Raw genomic sequence first — 20,151 nt, 5'->3', positions numbered from 1 at the left:
AGAGAGACCTGGTGTCCACATTAGAAGGACAACGCAGGCAAGTGCTAGAAAGGGACATAGGGCCTCCATCCTCAATGGTAAGGAGCAACCACACAAGCCCTGGGTTAACTACTCCCAAACTTCTCACATGAGAAAAAAGATCTTCTGAGTTGTTCAAGCCACTGCTACTCGTGTTCTGTTATGTGTAGCCAGTTCACTCACTGACACACGCTTCTTGCTGGTTGGTGGCTGACTCTCTCTGAGCTTTGCATCTGAAAGAGCAACATCAAGGTTTTCTGGTAAGGATCAGAGGATACAGAGGACTCAGCACAGTGCCTGGCTCAATTTCAAGTGCACAGTTAAAGGCAGTTGTTGTTGCTCATACAACTCAACAAAATAAACCAAACAACCCAATCAAAAAAATGGGCAGAAGATCTAAATAGACATTTCTTCAAGAAAAAAATAAAAATGGCCAATGAGCACATGAAAAGATACTCAATGTTGCTAATTATCAGAGAAATGCAAATCAAAACTATGGTAAGTTACCACCTTACACTGGTCAGATGGCCATCATTAAAAAGTCTACAAATAACAAATGCTGAAGAAGATGTAAAGAAAAGAGAACCTTCCTCCACGGCTGGTGAGAATGTAAGTGGGTGCAGCCACTATGGAAAACTGTATGGAGGTTCCTCAGAAAACTAAAAATGAAATTACCATATGATCCAGCAATCCCACTTCTGGGCATATATCCAGACAAAACTCTAATCCAAAAAGATAACATGCACCACTATATTCCTAGCAGCACTATTCACACTAACCAAGACATGGAAACAACAGATGGATGGATGAAGATGTGGTTCATATATACAAGGGAATACTACTCAACCGTAAAAAAGAACAACAAAAAATAAAAAAAAACAAAACAGTGCCATTTGCAGCAACACAGATGGACCTACAGATTATCATACTAAGTAAGTCAGAAAGAGAAAGACCAATACCATATGATATCACATATGTGGAATCTAAAATATGACATAAATGAACTTATAGAGAAACTCACAGACATCGAGAACAGACTTGTGATTGCCAAGCGGGGAGGAGGTTGGGGGAGGGATGGAGTAGGAGGTTGGTGTTAGCAGATGCAAACTATTATATAGAAGGGATAAAAAAACAAGGTCCCACTGTATACCACAGAGAACTATATACAATATCCTATGATAAACCATAATAGAAATGAATATAAAATATATATACATATATATAACTAAATCACTCTGTTGTACAGCAGAAATTAACACAACATTGTAAATCATTATAAATCAACTACATTTCAACTTTTTTTTGAAAAAGGCAGCTGCTGTTTCTATTATTGTTTCAGTGCCTTGTGGCTCATTTTAGTGTCTTGCGGTTCAGTGCTCTTTCTTCCATATTGGCTCACAGCTGCAAAACCACGTACACAGCCTCACCATTCCTATCCACCCTCCCACCCCCTCAAAACTCCTCTCCCCCTCCCTCTGGTACACATGCCTCTAACTCAACCCTGATTAAGTACTTATCATGTCTCACAGAAAGGACTAGTTTGTGAAAATGCTGACAGAGGCAAAACACCTAATAATTAGTGGCTAACAACCACAGACATGGAAGCAATTAGGAGGTTTATACAAATTCAGGGAATGAAAGCAACTTCTCATTTATTCCTCAGATTTCTTGTATAAGCCCTGGAGATGTTATTTCCAACCAGCAATGCTGACTTCACAGGAAGACTGTGGGATGAGGAGTGAGTGGAGAGGTTGGAGGGTGTTGTGAAGAGCCTTCAGACCCCAAATGCCCCTTCCACCCTGCTCCCGTGGCTACTCTGCTGGCCCTTTACCACCCAAGCTGGGGTCCTATGGATGGCACTCTTGCCTATGGGTCTTGACAACAGGATGGTGCTATTTCCCCACTAGGTCCTTTTTTTCCTTAGACATCTCTTGCCCCAGGAGTGATGGACTGGGGACCACTTGGGATGCTAATGCCTTCCAAGTAGGCTTTCTTAGCCATGGAGCACTACTCTGCACTCAGGGCTGGTTGGGGCTCTGTATGTGTAATGGGCAGGCTAAAATTTGGCACCTCTTCCAATTAATATCCTTTTATCATCATCACCAACTATTAAAATAGTGTCATTTAAAAAATTCCTGTAGAAGAAATAGGACTAACTTGGAACCCCAGCACCATTCCCCAGAAGTTATATTAACAACAATTTGCTGTGTATCCTTCCTGAAAATTTCCATACACTGTAATGGACTGCATTGTGTGTCCCCCAGCCCACCCCCTAGCACACCAGTTCATAGGTTAGAACTCTAACTCCCAGTGTGACTGTATTGGGAGATAGAGCCTATGAGGAGGTGATAAAGGTTAAATGAAATCATAAGGGTAGGGCCCCCACTCCAATAGGACTGATGACCTTATAAGAGGCAGAGACACTAGGGATGTGCAGGCCAGAGAAAAGGCCATGTCAGGCCATGGTGAGAAGGCGTTGGAGAAACCAACATTACCAACACTTTGATCTTAGATTTCCAGCCTCCAGAACTATGAGAAAATAAATTTCTGTTGTTTAAGCCACCCAGTCTGTGGTTTGGCCACCTGGGCTCACTAATACTTCATTAAGTAAGTCCATGAGCCAGACAATGTATCAAAATGTTTCATTGTGCTCAACCCCTTTATTCCTTTCTCCTTTTACCAAGGAGAAAGTCAGCTTTTGTTATTCCATAGCTTAGGGGTGGCTGAAGTGCCCTACCCCTTAAGAGATTTTCTTCACTTCCATTCCTAGGAGCACTACATGGTAATGTTTGCCCACATTATCTCAAGTATACTGTCAAACTTTCCCCTTTAGATTTGATTGAGTGAGGATGAGAAGGAACCGATTTTCTAGAAATACAAATGCATAGAAATGGATTAACCACCCAGAGGGGTCCACTTCTGCTGGCAAAGCAAAATTAATGTTCTAAGAAAAAAATTCAGGGGAGTATCTCTTATTGTTCCACGTACTTATTTTCTTGTTAACTCCCTTTTGTGATTTTTCTGAATCAGACAAATTTTGGGGAGGCAGATTAAAGGGTGCAAAATGAAGACTATTTAACAAATTACCCAGTCCTCATAAACAGGTTCACACTGTGCATTATTTAGTGTCAAAATTTCAGCTATGGTGAGGCTAACTTCAATTATTTTTGGCATGCTTTAGTTCTATCCCATCTGCATGGTTCAAAGAAATTTATCACTTTTTACCACCAGGCACTTAGGAAGAAAACTACTTCTTCTCTCATGTAGGCATAAAGGAAAAGCAAGAAGCAACATCGGCTGTCTACCTTCCACTCCTCTTTTTCCTGACTTCGGGACAAGGGACACCCTGAGATCGGGACCTATTTTCTAGGTGGAAATCTCTTACCCAAAATCACTGCTCCTTCTGGATCAGAGTGTAGAACTCGGCTCTCCCCTTCCTGTGTCTAGGAAAGCCCAAGGACAGAGCTGCTCATGAGGCCATGTGCTGATGATACATATGAGAATTTCCGGGGTCCAACAAGGACCCCTTCCATGCCTGACCTTCCAATCTTGCCCCCTAAACCAGAACCAGGTTCCTACTGCCCATCTCTTCCATGTTTGTAAACAGGACTATTCTTCCCTAGAAGCTGAGTTCAGCTGGGGAGGGCTTTCTTTTGGCTAGGTTCTGCTGGGGAATTATACAAAGTTATATGTTGATTTGTGACACACTTTGTGCCAAAATATAATCACTATTTGCACATCTTTTCTTTTTCTCTTAAATTCTGTTTTTAAAGGGAGAAGAAACATTTGTATGAGAATGTTCCCAGGCACAGGCAGAAGTAGAACTTTAAAGATACTCTCTTTGCTGTGATTGCTAATGTTTTGTTGACTCTGACCAAACATGTGTACTGCACAAAGTTAGGCCTGTTTTAAGAAAAGAGTGGGTTAAAAAAAAAAAAAAGTCCACATCAAGAACTGTCTTTTAGAGCAGGAATGAGACCAGTTAACTTTTCCACTTATTTACGCCAGTGATGTTTTAGCATTTTTTATAGGTCCCGCCCCACTCCCTGTCCACCCCCGAAGCTACAGAGCTGGTGTGCTACTTAATCCAGTCATCGACACTCAAGTCCTGAGGCTCTCAAGGCATCAATTTGAAGGACACTGAAAACTCCTCAGAATGTTTTTTCTTATCTAGGAAGATTTTTCTAAGACTAAAATGCAGAGAGCTGCTTTTATTATACCTTAAAATGAATAGCCTTTTAGATCTTAGATTTAGAAATAGTGTTCATTTGGGGGCTTCTTAGTAATGATTGCTCTGAGGGGCTCCTTGAATGGATGAATGATGAAAAGAAGTCTGAGTGCTTGTCGAGGCTACTTAGAGAGGAGTGGACTCTGCTGGTAGCATCCTCGTGGGAGGATAGCTATGACCAGCACTGTGAACATAACTCATGAAGACCCATTTCTAGAAGATCCTTTCACTTCAGGAGGATGAGTTGGGGTTTGGGAAGTAGTGAGACGGACAAGACTGACTGATTCTTGGGGACTTCCCTGTGCAGTGGTTAGGACTCTGAGCTTCCACTGCAGGGGGCATGGTTCCATTCCTAGTTGGGGAAGTAGGATCTCACATGCTGTAGCACAGCAAACAGAAAAAAAAAAAAATAAAATAGTTTTGAAACACATCAAGTTGATTGATTCTTGTCACCACTCATCCATCCCTTCCCCTGTTGAGGACTTCTGTGAGAGAATCATGGCTGAGTCCCCAGTTACCTTCAAGGTCAGCTCCAAGGGCCTTGGGGGAAAAGCCAGATTCTGCCTCCTCAGCTTTAATTTCCAAGCCGCAGGCCTCCCTGGCTCACTCCATGTACTCCCTCAGAGTGACACGGTGACAGGGTGGGGTGGGTGGGGGCTGCTACAAGTTGAGCCTTCGCCAGAACTTGGTCCACAGCCTATAATTTCCACAGGTTTGATGGGCTCCAGTTCCTGAAAAGTAACAGCAGTATTTGAACAGTGTCTTGTTTCCCAAACTTCAGTCATTAGTAAAGTCACAGCATAATTTTTGCTATTTCTGGGGTCCTCTATTATTTCTGTATATTTAAGATAATAAAAATAATAAATTATGTATATTTAAAAATAATTTCTGACTGAACAAAAAATAACTTCACCACTTAAAAAATATATTTTAAAAGGAAAAATTTTATGTCATCTGCATAGTTGAAATACTAGTGCCACTTGCTCTAAAGAGAAGCTTTCAGCAGAAGTAAATACAATGAAAATGAAACAATATGATTAAAGTTGAGCTCTGAGGCTGCCTGCCTAAAGCCCTGGGCCTAAGGTGTGTGACTTCTTTACTTAAACAAGAGAGGGAGGAAGGAAGAGAGAAACAGAGAGGGGAAAGTGAAAGAGGGGTGTTTGGGCTTTACTAGCACCAAAGTCAGACTTTCAATATGATGTAATCGGAAGGACTAAAGGAAACTGAAGAGAGAGTACTTTCTCATTTTACGGTCTAATATTATTGCCTATTCAGTGTTCTACTTAAGTCATCCTATAGGTAGGCAGCGTGCAAAGTACTCTAGCTGAGCAGTTACAGGATCTTAAAAAGTTATGATCAGGGACTTCTCCGGTGGTGCAAGCAGGGTCCAGGTTTGATCCCTGGTCAGGGAACTAGATCCCACATGCTGCACTTAAAGACCCCATATGCCACAACAAAGGTCAAAGATCCAGAGTGCAACAACTAAGACCCAGCTGCTGCTGCTAAGTCACTTCAGTCATGTCCGACTCTGTGTGACCCCAGAGACGGCAGCCCACCAGGCTCCCCCATCCCTGGGATTCTCCAGGCAAGAACACTGGAGTGGGTTGCCATTTCCTTCTCCAATGCATGAAAGTGAAAAGTGAAAGTGAAGTCGCTCAGTCGTGTCTGACTCTTCGCGACCCCATGGACTGCAGCACACCAGGCTCCTCCGTCCATGGGATTTTCCAGGCAAGAGCACCGGAGTGGGTTGCCTTTACCTTCTCCATAAATATTTTTTAAAAAAGGATCAGAAGGTCATAATGAAATCAATTTCCTTCTTGCATAGATAAGGGGAGATGAGGACAAACTGAATTTTTTATTGTAGTCAAATACACATGAAATTCACTATTAGTGACATGTAGTGTATTCAGTGTTGTGCAACTATCACTGCTTTCTAGTTCCACAACACTTGCACCATCCCCAGAGGCCTCCCTGGACCCATTATCGGTCATTCCTCACTACCCCCTCTCCTAGCCCTGGCAACCACTAATGTGATCTCTGTTCCTATGGATTTGCGCACACTACAATTTTATATAAATGGAATCATGCAACATCTGGCCTTTTGTATCTGGCTTCTTACACCTAGAATGATGTTTTTAAGGTTCATTCATGTTGTAGCATGTATTAGTACTTTTCATTATTTTTTATGGCTAAGTAATATTCCATTTATATTCCACCAGGGACTTCCCTGGTGGCTCAGACGGTAAAGCATCTGCCTACATTGCAGGAGACCCGGGTTCAATCCCTGGGTTGGGAAGATCTCTTGCAGAAGGAAATGGCAACCCACTCCAGTATTCTTGCCTAGAAAATCCCATAGATGGAGGAGCCTGGTAGGCTACAGTCCACTGGGTCGCAGAGTCGGAGACGACTGAGCGACTTTACTTTCACTATTCCACTTACAGTTGTACCATTTTGTCTATCCATTCATCAGCTGAGGTACATTTGGGTTACTTCCACCTTTTGCTCTATGCTGCTATGAACATTCATATACAAAGTTTTGTTTGAGTCCCTGTCTTAAGTTCTCTGGGGTATATACCTAGGAGTGGAATTGTCAGGTTAAATGGTCATTCTATGTTTAAGTCACTGAGGAACTGCCTATCTATTTTCCACATGGGTTGGTTATACCATTTTGCATTTCAATCAGCGATGTACAAAGGTTCCAATTTCTTGGTATCATTGTCATCACATGTTATTTTCTGGGGTTTTTGTTTGTTTGCTAAATTGTAGCCATTTTAGAGAGATAGACTAACTAACTTTGACTGAACACTAACTCTCCATTTCTTCTCTGATTAATTCTCCACTCAGCAGCCAAATTAATCTTTCCAAAATGCACATCTGATCACATCATCTGCTTTTTTGATCCCAATCTCTTAGGATGAAGACAAAAAACATCCCAAGTCCTCCAGACTTTGACCTGGTCCTTGTCTGGCCTTTCAACCGGTACCATTCCACCCAGGCCTTTTCAGAAAGCATCCTCTTGCCCGAGCATGGAGAGTTCCCTCTGCCTGGAATGCTCCCTTCCCACATCCTCAAAGCTTAGCTCAGGCTTCATTCTCCAGGAAAGCCACCCCCCAACCAGGCCAGGGGGCTTGTCCTTAGCTCTTAGAGCACTGTGCATTTCGCCTTTTTAACACCTTCTCCTGTTTGCAGTTACATATTTATTCATGTCATTATTTGGTCCTGTTGGAGAGCTCTACCTTCACTCTGCAGAACAGTCAGCAATGAGGCCTTGGACACTCCTTGAACCTGGAGCAATTGTCTTTCCCCTTGTCCATTCAGTCCTCCCAACGAAGGAGGATGAATTTTCCTTTCTCTGCATTCCTTTGCCCAAAGAACAACTTTTCCCTTCCTCAAAACCTCATCAAGTATGCAGGGTTGTCTGCTGGGTTTGCTTGATTCTTAAATTCAAAAAACACATAGGACAATAAAAAGCATGAACACTGTTCAGGAAATGAAAAGATGAGACAAACTGGGAGAAAATATTTGCAAAGCACATATATATTCAAAGAATTGGGCTTAAGATATATAAAGAACTCTTAAAAGTCAATAAGATTTAAAACAAAAATGAGCAGATAATTTAGACATATGATCAAAGATGTAAGCACATAAAAAGATGTTCAATATCATTAGTCATTAGGAAAACACACATAAAAATAAGTATGTAAAAAGACACTCAATATCATTAGTCATTAGGGAAATGCAAATTAAAGCCACAATAGAAGCTATACACCTACTGCTGCTACTGCTGCTGCTAAGTCTCATCCGACTCTGTGGGACCCCATAGACGGCAGCCCACGAGGCTCCCCCGTCCCTGGGACTCTCCAGGCAAGAACACTGGAGTGGGTTGCTATTTCCTTCTCCAATGCGTGAAAGGAAGCCGCTCAGTCATGTCCGACCCTCAGCGACCCCATGAACTGCAGCCTACCAGGCTCCTCTGTCCATGGGATTTTCCAGGCAAGAGTACTGGCGTGGGGGTGCTATTGCCTTCTCCAATATATCTACTAGAATGACTAAATTTGCAAAGACTAGCATTACCAGGTGTTGGTGAGGATGTGGAGCTTCTAAAGATCTCACACATTGTTGACAGGAATGCAAATGGTACAGCAATTTTGGAAGACAGTATGGAAGTTTTGGTAAAGTTATGATACAACACAACAATTCCACTCTTAGCTATTTACCCCAAAGAAAGACCAACATCCACATGTTCACACACAAAGATCCTCAGCTGCTGGCTGTGCTGAAAAGGTCTCCCCAGCAGAGGTCAGCCTGCTATGTGTTTACAGGATATTTTCAGCCATCACAAAGGAGACATATAAGATGTTAAGTTATCAGTCTTGTCTTTGCTTTTACAGAGTTTTCCAGGGGATGAAGTTCAAAAATGCCAGATAAAAATGCTATATAGGCTTTGTGTTTCAGACACTAGAAAAAACCCCAAGTAGCTCATAAGATTCCACTGTGAGAAACACAGAGTCTGATGAGGGAAATAACAGTCAGGCTTCCCTTGTGGCTCAGCTGGTAACGAATCCACCTGCAATGCAGGAGACCTGGGTTAGATCCCTGGAGAAGGGAAAGGCTACCCACTCCAGATTCTGACCTGGAGAATTCCATGGACTGTATAGTCCATGAGGTTGCAAAGAGTCAGACAGGACTGAATGACTTTCACTTTTCCCATATTTAGTTCCTCTAGGGAGGATTTCATATCTATGACACTGGGGAAAACTGTAGGGAAGACCAGTGGTTTCTAGAACTGAAAGTGGGAGGAGAGTGGCTACATACAGGCATGAGTGAAATTTGGAGGTGTTGACATCTAGATCTTGATTTCAGTATTGGTCACACAAATGCATACAGTTGTCAAAATTTATCAAACCATACACTAAAAAAGAGAGTAAGTCTAAAAAGATTTTTAAACTACTAAAAAAAAATTGAAGTATAGTTAATTTACAATGTTGTATTAGATTCAGGTGTACAGCAAAGTGAGTAAACTATATATGTATTTTTCAGATTCCATGGCATTATAGGTTATTTGAAGACACTGAATATAGTTCCCTGTGGTATACAGTAGGTTCCTGTTATCTATTTTATACATGCTGCTGCTAAGTTGCTTCAGTTGTGTCTGACTCTCTGCGACCCCATAGATGGCAGCCCACCAGGCTCCCCAGTCTCTGGGATTCTCCAGGCAAGAACACTGGAGTGGGTTGCCATTTCCTTCTCCAATGCATGAAAGTGAAAAGTGAAAGTGAAGTCACTTAGTCGTGTCCGACTCTTTGCAACCCCATGGATTGCAGCCTACCAGGCTCCTCCGCCTATGGGATTTTCCAGGCAAGAGTACTGGAGTGGGGTGCCATTGCCTTCTCCTAGGGTGAGGGTGCTGCTGCTGCTGCTGCTGCTGCTAAGTCACTTCAGTTGTGTCTGACTCTGTGCGACCCCATAGACGGCAGCCCACCAGGCTCCACCATCCCTGGGATCCTCCAGGCAAGAACACTGGAGTGGGTTGCCATTTTATACATAGTAGTGTGTATATGTTAATCACAAACTCCTAGTTTATCTCCAAGAGTTTTATTTTAGTGCTGCACTCAATATGCCAGCAAATTTGGAAAACTCAGCAGTGGCCACAGGACTGGAAAAAGTGAGTTTTCATTCCAATCCCAAAGAAAGGTAATGCCAAAGAATGCTCAAACTACCACACAATTGCACTCATCTCACACGCTAGTAAAGTAATGCTCAAAATTCTCCAGGCCAGGCTTCAGCAATACGTGAACCGTGAACTTGCAGATGTTCAAGCTGGTTTTAGAAAAGGCAGAGGAACCAGAGATCAAATTGCCAACAACCACTGGATCATCAAAAAAGCAAGAGAGTTCCAGAAAAACATCTATTTCTGCTTTATTGACTACACCAAAGCCTTTGACTGCGTGAATCACAATAAACTGTGGAAAATTCTGAAAGAGATGGGAATACCAGACAACCTGACCTGCCTCTTGAGAAATTTGTATGCAGGTCAGGAAGCAACAGTTAGAACCGGACATGGAACAACAGACTGGTTCCAAATAGGAAAAGGAGTACGTCAAGGCTGTATATTGTCATCCTGCTTATTTAACTTCTATGCAGAGTACATCATGAGAAATGCTGGGCTGGAAGAAGCACAAGCTGGAATCAAGATTGCTGGGAGAAATATCAATAACCTCAGATATGCAGATGACACCACCCTTATGGCAGAAAGTGAAGAGGAACTAAAAAGCCTCTTGATGAAAGTGAAAAAGGAGAGTGAAAAAGTTGGCTTAAAGCTCAACATTCAGAAAACGAAGATCATGGCATCTGGTCCCATCACTTCATGGGAAATAGATGGGGAAAAGTGGAAACAGTGTCAGACTTTATTTTGGGGGGGCTCCAAAATCACTGCAGATGGTGACTGCAGCCATGAAATTAAAAGACGCTTACTCCTTAGAAGGAAAGTTATGACCAACCTAGACAGCATATTGAAAAGCAGAGCTAATACTTTGCCAACAAAGGTCCGTCTAGTCAAGGCTATGGTTTTTCCAGTGGTCATGTATGGATGTGAGAGTTGGACTGTGAAGGAAGCTGAGCGCTGAAGAATTGATGTTTTTGTTTTTGTTTTATTTTTGAATTGATGTTTTTGAACTGTGGTGTTGGAGAAGACTCTTGAGAGTCCCTTGGACTGCAAGGAGATCCAACCAGTCCATTCTGAAGGAGATCAGCCCTGGGATTTCTTTGGAAGGAATGATGCTAAAGCTGAAACTCCAGTACTTTGGCTACCTCATGCGAAGAGTTGACTCATTGGAAAAGACTCTGATGCTGGAAGGGATTGGGGGCAGGAGGAGAAGGGGACGACAGAGGATGAGATGGCTGGATGGCATCACTGACTCGATGGACGTGAGTCTGAGTGAACTTCAGGAGTTGGTGATGGACAGGGAGGCCTGGCATGCTGCAATTCACGGGGTCGCAAGGAGTCAGACACGACTGAGCGACTGAACTGAACTGATACCCAATAAAACTGGCTTAAATACTTACTTGAAATTCAACCATAAAAAAGAAATAATTTAATTTAAAAATGGGCAAAGGACTTCCAACAGGCATGTAAAAGATGCTGAATATCACTAACCATTAGGAAAATGCAAGCCAAAACCACAGTGAGAGGGTCTTCCCTGGAGGTCAAGTGGTTAAGACTTTGCCTTCCAATGCAGAGGGTGCAGGTTCAATCCCTGTTGGGGGAGCTAAGATCCTACAAGCCTCCCAGCCAAAAAAACCAGAACATAAAAAACAGAAGCAATATTGTAATAAACTCAATAAAGATTTTTAAAATGGTCCATTAAAAAAAAATCTTAAAAAACCACAATGAGATACTATCTCATATCTATTTAGATGGTTACTATTAAAAAAAAAAACAAAATAACAACTGTTGAAGATTTGGAGAAACTGGAATACTTGGGCACTGTTAGTGCCGATGTCAAATGGTGCAGTTGCTATGGAAAACAATATGTTAGTTCCTTAAAAATTAGAATTATCAGATGATTCAGCAATTCCATTTTTGGATAAATATCTAAAAGAATTGAAATCTGAGTCTTGAAGAGGTATTTATACACCCATGTTCATAGCAGCATTATTCACAAAAGCCAAAAGATGGAACCTACATGTCCATCAGAGAATAAATGGATAAACAAACTGTGGTATATACATACAATGGAATATTATTTATCCCTAAAAAGAAAGGAAACTGACATATGTTACAACATAGATGAATATTATGTTAGGTTAAATAAGCCAATTGCAAAAAGACATACTGTACGTGAGGTGTCTAGACTGGTCAAACTCATACAAACAGAAAACAGAATGGTGGTTGACGGGGCAGGGCAGGGAGGTGGGGGGTGGATAAGGAGCTGTTTAATGGGTACAGAGCTTCAGTTTTGCAAGATGATTCTGGAGATTGGTATACAACAATGAATATATTTAACTCCACTGAATTACACATTTAAAAATGGGTATGACAGTAAATCTTATGGGTGAGTGAAGTGAAAGTCACTCAGTTGTGTCTGACTCTTTGCAACCCCATGGATTATACAGTCCATGGAATTCTCCAGGCAAGAATGCTGGAGAGGTGGAGTAGGTAACCATGCCCTTCTCCAGGGAATCTTCCCAACCCAGGGATCGAACCCTGGTCTCCTGCACTGCAGAGGGATTCTTTACTCGTTAAGCCACCATGGAAGCCCTATGTGATGTGTATTTGACTGCAATTAAAAAAAAAAAAAACCAACCAAAAAACCTTAGAGCACTTTAGGAATGTGTGTGTGTGTGTGTGTGTGTGTGTGTGTATATATATATATATATATGTCCTGTATACAAAAAAAGCCAAACAGGGAATATACAATTAAAAAGAAAAACCTTTCTCTGTTCTTTTTTCTTTCTAGTACATACGCTCATTCCCATTTCCTGTTGAGAGTTACACACACAAATATATAGCTTTAAAATGTACGTAAATGGAGTGAAACTGTATGTATGGTTAGGTAATCTGCCCTTTCCATAGTGTCCACCTCATTTTAGAGATTTTCTATGTCAGTATACAGCCAGTGACTGGATTCCTTCTAACCATCACACTGCATTTCATAGCTGGACTGTGCATAATCTATTTAAGCATTTTTCTCTGGATGGACAGTTACATAGTTTCCATTTTACCCCTTCCCCAGACAAAGCTGCAGTAAACATCCTTGTACATCCCTGTGGGCTTGTAAGAGTCTCCCTGTGGGTCACAAGCCTACAAGTGCTCTGTTGAAGGAACATTCCCTTAAAATGTTACAGATATTGCCAAACTGCCTTCCAACACACCTTCACTAAGACCACGCCCTAGTACTGCATGAGGTTGCCTTGTCTTCACATTCTCACTAGATTATCAGTTTAAAAAATATTTCCTGCTGGGCTTTCAAAAGCCCACAGAACCCCAGCCAAATGGCCCATTTTTCCACTGACACAGTGGCCACCAGCTAGGTCTTGTTCTTGCTATCTCTCTCTCTAGGAATGTCCTCCCTGACCCCACTATCCCCAGTCCCTTTCCAAATCCTTCTGGTGGGCTGCAGCTCCCCTGCTTCAGCAGTTTTCCTGGACACCAGGGCTTCACCTCCTGCCTGGAGGCCTCCATGGAGTCCAAGCCTATCTAACTGCACCTTCTACTGCTTCTTCAACAGCACCTGTTTCTTAATCTAGAGCTTTTCAGGCTTACCCATCAAAATCTCTCTACCGGCAGGAGAGAGGAAAAGCAGAACCTGGAATGTCTGGGGAGCACAATTTCAAGGTTTCTCGGTGGCTCAGTGGTAAAGAATCTGCCTGCCAATGCAGGAGATTCAAGTGACGTGGGTTCCACCCCTGGGTCAGGAAATCTCCTGGAGGAGGAAATGACAACCCACTCCAGTATTCTTGTTTGGAGAATCCCATGGACAGAGGGGTCTGGCGGACTACAGTCCATGGGGTCTCAAAGAGTTGGGCACAACTGAGCATAGCATAGGGAGAGGAAAATTTCTTTCAAATCCCTCGGTTTTTAAGATTCTAGTTTTATATTTAAAATGTTTTAATACATGTCTCACCCCATAAAATTGGTGCTTCAGGAGATGCCCCACATCGATCCCACATTTCTGTGAAGTCCCTGGCACATCTGTATACTCAGGTAGAAAAATGCAATCTTAGTTTGATCTTCCTCACTATTCCCAGAGTTCTCCAAAAGAGACTCAGATGTAGACTTACCTGTCTGGTACAGAGAGGAAGTTCAGTAAATTCACTCAGTGTTTGGTGCACTTTCCCTCTCTTTGACCTGTTAGTTGGGGAGGTCAGGGAATTGCAAAGCAATTTCATGCCTTCACACTCCTCTCGCTTAGGCGCGCTGGACGACAGGTGGCGCCCGGGTCTGCCTCACCGCAGAGCTTGTCCCGCTCCCAGCACCTGCTCCGGAGAAGGAGCCCTGGAGCGGTGTCGGTCACTGCAGTGTCTAAAGTACTGTTTCCCAGTCTCTGCACGTACACAGGAAGGAAGCCCGACTCTGGGAGGCTAGGAGCGGTCCCGGGAGGCTTCATCCCTGATGTGCGCAGCTGGAGACGCGGCGGCGCCAGCCCCGCAGGAGAGCCCAGTGCACCTCGGCGCGCACTGAGCCCCCCGCTACTGAACAGCGGTCGCCAACTCCTGGCAGCGGCAGAAAACAGAAATCTTATGCCACTTATTTATGAGCCTACTAGAGAAGGAAATTGAAACCTCTTGGTGTGACTTAAAAGACATGGTAACAACTGCTGTGTGATTTCTGGGAACTGGCTCCCCAAGCTTGTTACAACACCGTCCTTTCCCCCGCCCCCCTCCTTTACACGCCGCTGGCTTCTTACTCGCCGGAGGCAGGGGTGGGAGGTCAACAACTTGGGACAGAAGGATCAGAGGAGAAACTTCGTTTCTCTGAAGCCACCTAGGCTTAAGGCAGATGGCCAACTCGGTGTTTACCCAAGCAGGTCCTGGAAAACAGTAGACTCTGGTGTATGTGGAAGGGGAGTAAAACCTAATCCTTTTCCTGACAGGGTTTGTGTGCTTCTCCAAATGTGGTCTACCCACCAGTGGAATCATTTGCGAAAAATGCAGATTACCGGGCTTTACTTACATATACTAAATCAGCCGGAAGAGGCCAGAGGTGGTAGCCGTGGGTCTGTGTTACATTTGTGGGAGTAATTCTCTTCGGAGAAGGCAATGGCACCCCCACTCCAGTACTCTTGCCTGGAAAATCCCATGGACGGAGCCTGGTAGGCTGCAGTCCATGGGGTCGCGAAGAGTCGGACACGACTGAGCGGCTTCCTTTCACGCATTGGAGAAGGAAATGGCAACCCACTCCAGTGTTCTTGCCTGGAGAATCCCAGAGACTGGGGAGCCTGGTGGGCTGCCGTCTATGGGGTCGCACAGAGTCGGACACAACTGAAGCGACTTAGCAGCAGCAGCAGTTCTCTTACTCCCTGAGTCTGACCAGCTAAAAACATTGAGTTTATATACACAGAGTAGAATGGTAGTTGCCAGGGGCTGAGAGGTATGAGAAATGGGGGGATGTTGGTCAAAGGGTACAAAGTTTCAGTTATAAGGGATGAGTAAGTTCTGAAGATCTAATGTACATGATGGTTAACTCTAGTTAATGATACTGTATTGTATAGATGAAATCTGCTAATAGTAAATATTCTTGCCACACACAAAAAGGTAACGTGTGAGGTGATAGATAAGGTGATAGATATGTTGATTAACTTGATTGTGGTGATCATGTCATAGTGTATACTTATAACATCATGTATACACCTTATTCAATTTTTACTCTTCAATTACATCTTAGTAAAGCTGGGTGAGGGGGGAACTCAAACCACAAAGTACAAATGCTTCCTGCCCAGATTCTCTATTCTTTTATTGTGCCCTCTGTCTCCTTTGTAAGTTAAATCTTGCCCAGCATTCCCTTAGCTGTGTCAGAATGAACATATCACGGGCATTTGCTGGTGCTAGGGGTAATGGTTATGAGTGTGGGTTCCAGGATCAAACTGTCCATGTAGAAATCTTAGGTCCTCCCTTCCTTACTAGTTATCTGTTACTATAAAATAAACTTGGTGATACAGAACAGTGAGTCATTAATTGTTATCTATCATGATTCTGGGAGTTGATTGAGCTCAGCTGGGTGATTCTTACTCAAGGGTAACTTAACACGCCTGGTGGTTGAGGCTGGCTGTTGGCCGAGACCTCAGCTGGCAAGAACATCTACTGTGGCCCCTTGAAGTGGCCTAGGGTTCCTCATAAAATGACAGGTGGGTTCCAAGAGCAAGCATCCCAAGAGAGCAAGACATGGGGAAACTGAATTATGTTACAGGACTTTGGAAGTCCTACAGGGTCACTAGGACCCTGCATTCTATTTACCTCTTAATAAGAAGAAGCTGTAGAAGTTTTTTTTAAAACCACCACATCTTCTAAAATCTGTATCTTTAGGCAAGTTAGCCTCTTCATGCTTCAGTTTCCTTATCTACAAAGTAATGGTAACCTTGTTCATAGCATGTTATGAGAATTAAATGAGCATGTGTGTAAACCCCCAAGTGTAGTGCCTAGCACGTAGCAATTGCTCAGAGGTACCCACTCCAGTGTTCTTGCCTGGAGAATCCCAGGGACAGGGGAGCCTGGTGGGCTGCTGTCTATGGGGTCGCACAGAGTTGGACACGACTGAAGCGACTTAGCAGCAGTAGCAGCAGCAGTGATTATTCTGGGGATTATCTCATTACCATCCACCCAAGCCTTTGAGGTAGGCATTTGACACCCATTTTACAGAGGGTAGGATAGGGGTCCTAAGATGATATAAAACTTTCCCAACCCAAACATCTTCCCAATTCTTAGCAAAGGTTCTTCTCCAGGAAGGACAGGGGACGTTGGAAAACAGTTACAACTGAGTTTCTGGTCTGAGATAAGTAGAAACCCTCACCTGGAACAGCATTCCTTAAACCACATCTCTTGCATGTGAAATTGAGTTAGTGGGCCACAGTTAGCATCATTTTAAGTGACCATCTAATTAATAATACAAAATGAGAAACAGAGTACAAAGCAAGTATAAACTTTATGAAACTTATATTCCTTATATCTGTATGCCTCAGTGGTTTTCAGCCGTGGACAATTTTGTCTCCCAAGGAGACGTTTGGAGATGTCTGGAGACAGTTTTGATCGTCACAACTAAAGCGGGACAGGAAATGCTTCCGACATTGAGCAGGTAGAGGCCAGGGATGCTGCTAAGTATCCTACAGTTCACAAGAGAGCCCTCTCCCCACTCCCTTAGGAATAAATTATTCAACTCAAACCCTCAAGAAACCCTGGTATATGTATACCTATATATCGATATCTACGTGTACCGGGTTGCCGTGTGCAATGTTCCATTCTGTGGGTTGTAGTCAAAAAGCTTGAGATTCCCTAGCCTAGAAGACTGCTTGGAAGTCCAGCTCCTGAACCTAGTTCTGCCGCTGAGCTTTGCTCACCAGGCCCTAATGGCATCTGTCCCTGCTCAGAGGATCTGAATGCACTATTTGTTTTCTCCTGGTTTGACTTTATTGTCAGATCTCCCCAAATAGGATTTCTCCCAGGAGAGTTGGAGTGTGGACATAAGTAGCTTCAGAAGAGAACCTTCTGGGACTTCCCTGGGGTTAAGACTGTGCACTTCTAATGCAGGGGTCTTGGGTTTGATCCCTGGTCAGGAGACTCTGATTCCACATGCTGGTGTGGAGCAGCAAAAAGAGAACCCTCTAACACCCATTAACCCTGGTTCAGACAGAAGGTTTTCACTTTCCTGTTGGCCATTTCTGAGACCCTTGGCTTTCCTTGTGTCCCCACACTGAGCTAATCACTAACACTAGTTGAACACTTTCTGTAAGCCCAACACTTCTCAGTTCCATGCATTGGCTCATTTCTTCCTCATAGCAACTGTGTGAAGAAGATTCTATCATGGAGGTTTTACTAGTGTGGGAACTAAAGCTCAGAAAGGTTAAATCACTTCACTGGGACCACACAGCTGGTCAACTGCAGAGCTAGGGTTTGAACTCAGCCTAATGACCAGGCTATACTGCCACTTTCCAAGCTATGCTCTGATTGGAACCTAGGCTTGAAACACGTCTATCACACAGACAGACCTGGTAGGAGAGGACAAATTCTAGGCTGGGGCCAGGCAGTGTTTAGTCTTGTTCTTACTCTCCCCTTTATCAGCCATGTGACCCTGGAAAGGAACTTTTAGAGGTTTAGCTTCCCAGTCTGTCAGGTGGGGATTCCTGTACCTGCTAAGCCTGTCTTAGGAAAACTGCTCTGGGAACACTATGGACATGGAACTGCTTGGGCCAGTCCTTTAAAGATACCCACCCTGTCACCTCTCACCTCTTTGACATGCCTCTTCATCCAGGTTCTCATTGGTTGCCTCTTAGAGCCTCCTGTATCCATCAGCTTGGGCTGCCAAACAAACTCTACAGACGGGGTGGCTTAAACAACAGACATTTCTTTCTCACAGTTCTGGAGACTGGAAGTCTGAGATAAGGCATGAGCAGACCTGGTCCTCAGTGAAGACCCTGTTCCTGACTTGCAAGTGACTTCCCTCTCACCGCGTCCTCTCATGACTGAGACAGGATGCTCTGGTGTTGCTTCCTCTTATAAGAGCACCCATCCCATCACAGAGGCCCTACCCTCCTGACCTCATCTAAACCTAATTACCTCCTGAAGGCTCCACCTCCTAACACCAACACATCAAAGGTTAGGGCTTCAACTCGAATCCTTTCTCCCTGGAACTCCCAAACCCCTTTATCTACTGGCCTCCAATGGCAACGACACTGTGTCCTTCCAAAATTCCTGTGTCTTCAGGGACTGTCCAATCTCCTCTTCCAGACTGAAATTTTCATAAGACAAACCCTGTGTTTTATTTGCTTTTGTTTTGTTGGCTCCTGGCTTTGTGTAGGTGCTCAACAATTGCTTGTAGGATAAGTGAAAGAACAGTGGGGGAGTGAAGTACAGGTGTGAGTGGTTGCTGGGTTTCAGGTGGTGTCTGGCAGAGACACGAACGTGCTTCCAGCAGTAGCAGCTGGCACTACACGTGAGAACAGTCACCAGGTTTTTACACTTTCATCTGCTCCTGAGCTGTTCTGGAAGCCTTGTATATAGATGCTGCTTTTCTGAATGAGGCCATCAGCAAGGGCCAATGCTCTTTATCTTACTAATCCCAATGAAGTTGTCTCCACAAATAGCTTGTCTTGGAGGATTGTGCACTGAAGAGAGAACAAAAGTGGAATCATAGATTGGCAGAGCTTAGGGGTTGTCTTTGACTCAGTGCTTCTGATTGTCAGACAATAGACAGAAGCCTAGAGAAGGGTGGGGATTTGGGAGCTGGGCTATGACCAGATGCCCGGCCTTCAGACTCCCGCCTCCACTGAGGGGTATATGAAAGCACTAACTACAAAAACACAGGGGTGCTGGGTAGGCAGGACCCAGCTGACATTCTTCAGATGCCACTTCTTACAGGAAGCCTTCCCTGACCAGGACTGCCCCTGGCCCAGCTCCCAGGTTAGAGGTAGGAGCCCCTGCCATGAGGTCCCCTAGCACTCTGTTCTGCTGTGAGAGCATTCTGACACTCATGGGAGGTAACATACACTCATTCATTCAAAAATATTCAAGCATCTACTGTATGGGAAGCACTATTTTAGATGCTGAGGATATAAGAGTGAACAAAACAGACAATAATATCCACCCTCACGAAGCTTGCATTTCTAGTGAGCACAGGAAGACAAAAAACAAAACATAAAAACAGATAAAAATATATAACATGCTCAGTTCAGTCGCTCAGTTGTATCCAACTCTTTGCTACCCCATAGACTGCAGCATGCCAGGCCTCCCTGTCCTTCACCATCTCCCGGAGATTGCTCAAACTCATATTCTTCAAATTGGTGATGCCATCCAACCATCTCTTGCTCTGTCGTCCCTTTCTCCTCCTGCTTTCAATCTCTCCCAGCATCAGGGTCTTTTCCAGTGGGTCATATAACATTCTAGGCATCAATAAGCGTTGAATGATGTGGGCGGTGAGGAGGTCAGTTTTAAATAGGACAGCCAGAGGAATCAGATGACCCCTGAGAGGTGACACTTGAGGAAAGATGGAAAGGAGTTGAGGGAGGAAGCCACATGGACAGAAGGGGAACTAGGCAGAGGTGTCAGCAAGTGCAAAGGCCCTGAGTAGGGAGCTGCTGCTGCTGCTGCTAAGTCGCTTCAGTCGTAGCCGATTCTGTGCGACCCCATAGAAGGCAGCCGACCAGGCTCCGCCGTCCCTGGGATTCTCCAGGCAAGAACACTGGAGTGGGTTGCCA

General features: G+C 43.9%; 1 protein-coding gene across 7 annotated transcripts in view; it reads right to left on the bottom strand.

Moving 5' to 3' along the window:
- TTC1 (tetratricopeptide repeat domain 1) overlaps positions 1–18,449 on the bottom strand; it is an 80,781-nt gene extending 62,332 nt beyond the window's left edge. For 3 of the 7 annotated variants that reach the window (XM_055561390.1, XM_055561354.1, XM_055561363.1), the window contains exons 1-2: positions 18,185–18,448; positions 4,765–4,977 (exon numbers count right to left, since the gene is read on the bottom strand). The gene's annotated coding sequence lies outside the window, so the exon portion shown is untranslated. Of the gene's footprint in view, positions 1–4,764; positions 4,978–18,184 lie in introns of all 7 variants that reach the window. The other 4 variants (XM_055561373.1, XM_055561384.1, XM_055561397.1 and 1 more) reach the window with 3 other exon arrangements.
- Positions 18,450–20,151: the final 1,702 nt, after the last annotated feature.

This window comes from Bubalus kerabau, chromosome 1, assembly GCF_029407905.1.
Source record: "Bubalus kerabau isolate K-KA32 ecotype Philippines breed swamp buffalo chromosome 1, PCC_UOA_SB_1v2, whole genome shotgun sequence".
Taxonomy (NCBI): domain Eukaryota; kingdom Metazoa; phylum Chordata; class Mammalia; order Artiodactyla; family Bovidae; genus Bubalus; species Bubalus kerabau.
Note: the sequence above shows the minus strand (reverse complement) of the source record. Positions and strands in the feature narration are given on the sequence as shown.